Source organism: Scylla paramamosain, chromosome 43 (genome assembly GCF_035594125.1).
Source record: "Scylla paramamosain isolate STU-SP2022 chromosome 43, ASM3559412v1, whole genome shotgun sequence".
Classification (NCBI taxonomy): domain Eukaryota; kingdom Metazoa; phylum Arthropoda; class Malacostraca; order Decapoda; family Portunidae; genus Scylla; species Scylla paramamosain.
In genome coordinates this window covers 10,532,284-10,541,241 of record NC_087193.1, presented here as the reverse complement: position 1 = coordinate 10,541,241, position 8,958 = coordinate 10,532,284, and the positions used below count along the sequence as shown (strand labels likewise).

General features: G+C 43.7%; 1 long non-coding RNA gene across 1 annotated transcript in view; it reads left to right on the top strand.

Annotated features, from left to right (window-relative positions):
- The first annotated feature begins 1,530 nt into the window (after window positions 1–1,530).
- Window positions 1,531–8,958, top strand: part of LOC135093511 (uncharacterized) — a 158,732-nt gene continuing 151,304 nt past the window's right edge. The window contains exon 1 of the long non-coding RNA XR_010263402.1: window positions 1,531–1,711. This is a non-coding gene — a long non-coding RNA (uncharacterized LOC135093511). The remainder of the gene's footprint in view (window positions 1,712–8,958) is intronic.

Here is an 8,958-nt window from a genome sequence, read left to right as displayed (position 1 = left end):
ATTGAGCGATGCCAAACTTTTTTGTAGGGAAACGCAAATGAGTCTATAGGAAAATATGGGTTGGTTTTAGGATATTAAGGAGGAGGAGGAGAAGGAGGAGGAGGAGGAGGAAGAGAGAAGGAGAGCCAGGCGAAGGGGGTAGTAGAAAGAAGAGGAAAAAGGGAAAGGAGAAAGGAGTGAGAGGGGAAGGTGCAGATAAAGTAGAAAAAAGAAGAAGAAGAGGAAGAGAAAAGGAAAGAAAGCAGGCAGAAGGAATAGTAGAAGAACAAGCACAATAAGGTAAATGTGATAAAAATCAAGAATGAAACAAGGAAGAAAAGAAGGACGAGGAGGAAACCGAAGAAAAATGAAGTGAATTGAAGGAAAAATAAATCAGAAATATAGATGAGGAAAAGAGGAAGAAGGAAGAGGAGGAGGAGAAGGAGGAGGAGAATAATAGGGGATAACTCAGCATTATCACCATTGACGAGAGAGAGAGAGAGAGAGAGAGAGAGAGAGAGAGAGAGAGAGAGAGAGAGAGAGAGAGAGAGAGAGAGACCTAAAAGTGTCGTGTGATGCACAAGAATGGCAAAACTTTAATGCTGACGTCAGCGGCGAACCTGCGTCATTCTCTCTCTCTCTCTCTCTTGGCTAGAAATTTCAATAGATTGGGACTCTTGTGTGCGTAAAGTGTGTGTGTGTGTGTGTGTGTGTGTTTACGAGTACATCTGATTCTATTTAAACCTTTCAATAATACTCAATCCCACTTAACTGGTAATTTTCCTTCCATGAATACGAGGTGCAATACTTCATTTTACGCGCCCTCACTACACTACATAGTCCTCATTCAGCCGCTTATGTTTCTGTTATCTATCTAATTATTATTGCATCAAGTGATAATGTTTCAACCCGTTTCTAATTGCTTAGAACGATTCAACTCGCTAATTGCTATTGACACCCATTGACAACAGGAAACGAGGTGGCGCACTGCAGATGATTTTGCTAGAACGTAAGGTGAAATATTAACTTTGCATTCTATTTTCAAGTGTAGGGAACGATTTGAGTCACCCAGTGCTATTGAAGCCCACTCTTGCAGCTTAGTAAATATTCCCTGACAACAAAAGACGAGTTGACGCAGTGCCGCAGTTGATCTCGCTATAATTTGAGGTAAACAATCAATTTCGCCTCCTATTTTCCAGTGTTAAGAACGATTCGAGCTATTGAAAGCCTTTCGTGATGTTTCGTAACTCCTCCTCTACAACAAAAGATGAAATACTGCAACGCCTCAATTGATTTTCGCTACAACGTGAGATAAACGACTAATTTTCGCTGCAACGTGAAGTAAACGACGTAATAGAGGCAGTTTCAGGGATAGGGGCGCCGTGATTGGTTGGCGGCGGCCAGTCACAGCCGGGCGCACCTGCTGCCACTCGGGACAATCAAGGCTTTAACAAGGACAACTACTTAACCATATCACTCACTTGTAGCGCGGGATTTCAGGCTTTACTATTTTATATTTTGACACCTGCCCTTCATCTACTTACTGGCATGATTAAAATGATGTTAGTGAAGAGAATATAATACAACATACGTGGCTAGAGTCATTTGCCGCATGATTGGAACCTACCAGATGATCCACACTGGCGGCGGTTGTGCATTGTGTAATATGTGTGCGCTTTTATCCACGCCTATTCTGCATCCTCCTTAATTCCCCGACGTGCCTGGCTGCGAGGTGAGTACCATGTCACGGGGCAAAGCGGTGGTGTCGCAGGAATGTTGGATGACAGCCTGTGCTCTTCGATACACGGGATTAAAAAGGGCCGGGTGATGTGCTGTGTGCGCTGCGGTGTCATGGCGTGGGTGGATGCCTCGCCTCGTGTTTACCTCGTGTTTTTCTCGATGCACGTAGCCTCTGAGGGTTACAAAATTAAATACTTCTCCCTGCATCGCCACTGTACAATAGTTGAAGCAACACCGGTTTTTTAAGGGTATTTTCAAGCTTCCAGTGATAGATTGACAAGATTTCTACGTCATTAATAGGATAAACAGTCTTAAGAACCAGGCTTATCATCTCTTTTGCCTTTAAAAATGGTCGTGGTGAGAGATCGCAGCGTTTCAGTTAAGGATATGGGCTGGTGTGTGGACGGCAGGGCGAGTGGGAGGCGAGAGCGTTACGGTGCTACTGACAGAATACGTGGTGGCTGTGCGGGTCATTAACATAGATTAAATAAGGTGAACGTGGCTTTTATTTTTCTTTGCCGAGTCGCTGCAGGTGTACACGCTTTACCTGCGAGTTTTCCGGCCAGTGCTGCTTTATCTCCCCATTGTATCACGAGGGTATCGTGGTGTATTTATCTTGATGCATCTTCCATGTCAATTAAAGAAAACGTACGTAGGTGAGACTGAACTTACTACGCATTTACGAGTAGAGGCATTGGGAGAAGCCGCCAGGTGCTCCGAGTGTCCGGTGTGTTAAAGGACTATTCTGAAACACGTTTGCGCAGCACCTCTACTGCATTCAAAAGGCTTTAGTTGAAATTACGCTAGTTTTGAAGGGTTTTCCCATGCTTCTAATGACAGACTAACAATATTTTTAGATTATTAACGGGAGAAACTGTCTAGAGAACCCGGCTAATCCCTGTGGCCTTGAAAAATAATCGTGTTGAGAGAGCATAAGGTTTCTGAATACAGGCCAGTGTCTTATTGGATAATTTCGCTGATCATTCATGTGTTCGTTGCGCGGCGAGGCGGCGAGGCGTTCCTGGGTGACGGGAGGCGGCGGCGGTGTTGTCAGGGTGGGTGATGGGCGGTGATGGGCGTGCAGGTGGGGTGGTGCAGAGGGATTAAATAAGGCGAGGCTGGTTTTTGCTGAGGCGTCCCCACGACTGCTGCTCTGATGTACTGTGTGTGTGTGATAGAGATAGAGAGAGAGAGAGAGAGAGAGAGAGAGAGAGAGAGAGAGAGAGAGAGAGAGAGAGAGAGAGAGAGAGAGAGAGAGAGAGAGATGCAAGTTACTGAATTTTTTTGCCTCTGTTTATCTTGTAAGTTTGTTGACAGCCTTATCTCCACCCATCTTTTTTAGCCTCCCTTACAGCGTCCCTACACACACACACACACACACACACACACACACACACACACACACACACACACACACACACACACACACACACACACACACACACACACACACACACACACACACACACACCTTCCTTTATTACTTTCTTTTTTTCTTTTAATATTATTTTTTTTTCTAACATTACTTTCATAGTCTAGATTAGGTTACCTTGTGAGGACGGCAAGGTCTGTAAATCTATGTAATTTATCTCTCTCTCTCTCTCTCTCTCTCTCTCTCTCTCTCTCTCTCTCTCTCTCTCTCTCTCTCTCTCTCTCTCTCTCCGGGTCAAACAAGTCTCAACAATGCTTTTTTTCTGGTCTAAGTAGAGCGAGTAAGATTTAAGATCCTTGTTAAGCTGCAGTTTGGCTCAATTCACTCCCTTGACTGGTCCAATAGCAGAGAGAGAGAGAGAGAGAGAGAGAGAGAGAGAGAGAGAGAGAGAGAGAGAGAGAGCCTATCCACTCACATCACTCACTCACTCACTTGGCACCGCTTTGTATGCATCTTGTTATTTATTGTGATATTAATCTTTTCTCGTGATTGTTCAGATGACGTGATTTCTTTTGAGTTTGCTTCTTTCATTTTTCGCCGTATTTTATCTATTTATTTGTTTTACTGTATGCCATTGAATAACTTGCTACACGTTTATATCAGGTATTTATTTCGTCAAAAAAAAAAAAAAAAATTGAAACCTGGATGCTATTTTTCAGATGCTCATTAGTACTCAACCCTTTCATTGCTACTCAACTTTCACTATTATCATTAACAACTTCCAAGACATTTTTTTCAGTACAGTCTCTCCAATACGTAACTCTGTGTCTTAGCAAGGATTAACTTAACCTCGCTATCCAAAAAACTAACGGTGATTTCATTGTTAACAGCGACGACCAAAGCAGTGAAAAGGGTTAAGAACACGAGGTAGCCTGTGGGAAGCTTACAAGTTCAAACATTCAAAGATTTCAGACACATAGGCACTAACAGACATTGCATTTAGAGGTTCAAGGTACAGATAAACTAACAAACATCGTACTATAACCGTTAAAAAAGGAAAAGAAACTCATATTTATTTTTGCACTCATGCATTTAGGTTTGAGGTGAAGATAAACAGACGCAGCACCACCAATAGGCATTCAGAGGTCCAAACAAGGCACTCAGCGATAAACATTCAGAGGTTTAAGGTACAAATACACTAGTAGACTCCTATAGGCATTCAGAGCTTCAGGTTAAGAGTGGGTGTCGGAAAGTCTCCCCGATAGCTGTGCATGTGGAGCGAGCGGAAAGATGCATTGGGTCTCTCGCGTCCCGGTGGTGTTGTGCCTTGTATTGCTCGCTCCTCTATTACGATCCATCCTTTGTCTCTTGTGTTGACATCTGTAACTTTTGTGTTGTTGTTTTTCATCGGTTTATTTCCCCGTTTTTTTTTTTTTTTTTTTTTTTTTTTTGCTAAACTTCACACATCTGTCTGTCTGTCTGTGTCTCTGTCTGTCTGTCTGTCTGTCTGTCTGTCTGTCTGTCTGTCTGTCTGTCTGTCTGTCTGTCTGTCTGTCTGTCTGTCTCCCTTCGTCTCTCTGTTTATTTATTTGCATCTTTTTTTGCCTGTCTGTGTTTCTGTGTGTCTGTGTGATTTTGTGTCTCTCTCTCTCTCTCTCTCTCTCTCTCTCTCTCTCTCTCTCTCTCTCTCTCTCTCTCTCTCTCTCTCTCTCTCTCTCTCTCTCTCTCTCTCTCTCTCTCTCTCTCTCTCTCTCTCTCTCTCTCTCTCTCTCACACACACAAAAGAACCCGATGACCAGTAATCTCATAACACGGACTTCAACAGGACTCTACGTGAGAGAAGTAGTGAAATTTCTCTCTCTCTCTCTCTCTCTCTCTCTCTCTCTCTCTCTCTCTCTCTCTCTCTCTCTCTCTCTCTCTCTCTCTCTCTCTCTCTCTCTCTCTCTCTCCCGCACTGCTTTTAAATTCCTCTTTTGTGATCTTTACAGATCAGAGTGACCTTTGAATTAAGAAAGGCAGGACTTGGAGAGAGAGAGAGAGAGAGAGAGAGAGAGAGAGAGAGAGAGAGAGAGAGAGAGAGAGAGAGAGAGAGAGAGCGTAACTTAGTATTTTATGAGATCGTACTTTGGTTTTGTGCTTGCCTACTTACCTACTTACATATGTATGTATGTATGTATGTATGTATGTATGTATGTATGTATGTATGTATGTAAGTATGTATGTATCAAATTATCTATCTACCTATCTATCTCTTCCTATGTATCTAAATATCTATCTATCTATAAATCTGTCTGCATATTTATCTATATCTATTTATCTCCTTCTCTCTATCTATTTATCTATCTATCCTCCCACTTTACCCTCTTATCTTCTATTTATCACCCCTACTCAATACTTCCCTAATTCCAAAGAACTTTCTATAATTTTCCCTCCGACCTCGATACACCCTGCAGACGAGCCGCCTCTCATCCTGCATCAGTCAGCTCATGAATCAGACCCTTCCCTTCACACTACCTCACCTGTCATTACCACCTGGGCACCGCTTTTACCTTAATCTCCACTGTAACTTTCTCTGATTTGCATTCGCGTTGATTTTCCAATTTTCCATTCACGATGCTGCGCTGTCGTGTGGGAAACTCATCCATTACTCGTCCCGTTAGCTAAACCACGACTCGTCTCGTTCATCATAGCATCCTTCACGGCTCGTCCCAAATGCTTACCTATATATTTGATTGTTTTTCTTTCTTACCTGGCCAGTGGGTACCTTTAACGAAATCACAGCCTAGGTAAATTGTTCTTTGGCCTCCTTACTACCTCCTCACATGTGCCACACCTGTTCATTAAAGCCCAGGTGAGCACAAGAGGTCTGGGAACAAAGAAAGGCTTATTATTGAGCAGCCTGTGATTGATGGAATGGCGATGTGAGCGAAAGTCAACGGTAACTCGTGTATATTCCCTGTGTTTTTTGTATGCTTTGTTTGTTTTCATATTACCTCGTTTGCTGTACTGATTTGATTGACTGGGGATGTGTATACGCTTGTTTGCCCTCTCACTCCTCCGGATCTCTCATTCTCATACCTCTACTTACACTCTCCCTCCTGTCCCTCCCTTTTTCTCTCCATTTTCTACTTTTCCTCCACTAGTTCTCCAATTCACCTTTTTTTTTTCATGCAGTCTCTCATCTCTAGTTTCCCTCTCCCTCTCCCTCTCCCTCTCTCACTTATTGGGCGTTCGTGAGGAGGTATTTGGGCGTCGTGACTCTATTCGGCCCTTCAGACCATCCAGCTTGGGGGGGAAGGGGGGAGAGGCCAAATTTGCCCAGTAATCAATCTTTTGGGGAGTCATATGTTTATCTTCCTATCAGAGCCTTGTGTGTGTGTGTGTGTGTGTGTGTGTGTGTGTGTGTGTGTGTGTGTGTGTGTGTTGTTGTTGTTGTTTTTTATTGTTTCGTTACTTTTTATTTGACTTGTGCACTTGATGGAATATGAAAATGGAGACGGAATAATAAAAAAAATAGACAGATAGATAAACAGACATAGATTGACAGGTACGTACGTAGGTAGGGAGAGAGAGAGAGAGAGAGAGAGAGAGAGAGAGAGAGAGAGAGAGAGAGAGAGAGAGAGAGAGAGAGAGAGAGAGAGACTTCTAACTATCCACCACCCGTATTTACTCAGTACCTTAATCAATCACATCTCCTCCTCCTCCTCCTCCTCCTCCTTCTCCTCCTCCTCCTCCAGGGTTTGTGGGTCGTGAGGGCGGCACCTGGGGAACAATGCCACGCCGGCGCACTTTTACGGGGCAGTAGGAGGCTAAACAGACGCGACAATCTGGCTAAATACGCGGCGGCCCACAATGGACGCCCCGCGGAGGAGGAGGAGGAAGAGGAAGAGGAGGAGGAGGAGGAGGAGGAGGAGGAGGAGGAGGAGGAGGAGGAGGTAGTGGTGGAGTTGAAGGAGTGAGAATAGAAGTGGTTGTGGTGGTGATTTGTGTACGAGTCAGGGAAAGGTGGAGGAGGAGGAGGAGGGGGAAGAAGAGGAGGAGGTAAGGGAGGTGGAGTAAAGTCTGTGTTGGCAGTGGTGGTGGTGGTGGTAGTGTATGAAAAGAGGAGGAGGAGGAGGAGGACGAGGAGGAAGGTAGATGAAGTAGAAGTAGATGAGAATGATAGTAGAAGTCCTGGTACGGGAAGACGAGGAGGAGGAGGAGGTGGAAGAGGAGGAGAGGAGGAGGAGGAGGAGGAGGAGGAGGAGGAGGATTAGTAAGCGTCTTTCACGGGTTTGTTTGCTGAGAATCTTGTAAGTTATAGGAATATTTACCCAAGTTGTGTTTTGGAGGATATGGTTGTGTTGACTCCTCTCTCTCTCTCTCTCTCTCTCTCTCTCTCTCTCTCTCTCTCTCTCTCTCTCTCTCTCTCTCTCTCTCTCTCTCTCTCTCTCTCTCTCTCTGTTGACGTATAAGTGAGAGAAAATAATAGGATGTAAGCTGTCATAATCTATTTCCTTAATGGTGACTAGTACTACTACTACTACTACTACTACTACTACTACTACTACTACTACTACTACTACTACTACTACTACTACTACTACTAACATTATTACTATTACTCTACTTTGGGAGATTATTTTCGTCATCATTTTTGGTAGTGTAGTTTTAGTTGACTACTTCTTCTTGTTCTTGTGCTCAGATACCCTGTCTTCACCCTCCTCCTCCTCTTCCTCCTCCTCCTCACTGCTTCCCTTCCCCACTGCTGGATAAACTCGGCGAGGCAAATGTGGCGTGGTGAGGAGGCAAGTTGGCTACACTACTCTGCTTTATGGGGAGAATGACACGAGTTGACTCAAGTTATAATGGTGCTTTGCTGGCCACTTTGATCCGAGTTGTGTTCCTGCTGGGTTCTCGGGGGATGGACTGACGGATTGGCGGGATGGAGATGGACTGTTTGACTTGCCGATATTGGGCTTATGTATGCTTTTTAGTGATAGGTGAATGGTACAGGATTCTTATAACTTTAAAATAGATTAAGTTTTTTGTTCTAGTCTCAATGCAAATACACAAAATATACTACTGTTTTGATATTTGTTCTGCAGTGTCTTGTCTTTCATCTCTGTTCCATCCACCTCCCTAATGCATGAGTTGACCAGTTTTCTCAGTCTTTCATCCCTTTTTCTGGTAAACTGTAATCCTACGAAATCTTACTTAACCTAACGTATTCCTACAAAAAACCTACCCTAACTCCTTCTACTGCAACCTTCCGCAGACTCTCATCTTTCATCCCTGCTCCCTCCACCTTCCTAATGCAAGAGTTAACCAGTGTTCTCAGTCCTTCATCCCTTTTTCTGGTAAACTGTAATCTTACGAAACCTAACCTAACCTAATCCTATATAACCTAACCTAACTTACCCGAGTCCGGCATAACTTAACTTAATCCTACAAAACCTAACCTTACCATCTTTCCAACACATAATTACGTAGCTAAGAAAACTCAAAACCCACTATTTTTTTTTTTTTCGAGAACTTTGTATGAGTCTCTTTGGTCTCTGTATGGCCTTGGAAATACAAAATTAAACTCCTGCTCTGTAGTAGTAGTAGTAGTAGTAGTAGTAGTAGTAGGAGGAGGAGGAGGAGGAGGAGGAACGTAAGAGTAATAGTGGCAAGAAGAGGGGAAACTGAATGGCTTTGGAAAGTAAATTAAATGAGCTGGAATCATTTAAGTTGAAAAGTGTACCTTCCTCCTCCTCCTCCTCCTCCTCCTCCTCCTCCTCCTCCTCCTCTTCCTCCTCCTTCTCCTTTTCCTGTTCTTCTTCTTCTTCTTCTTCTTCTTCTTCTTCTTCTTCTTCTTCTTCTTCTTCTTCGTTTTTTTCTTCCAC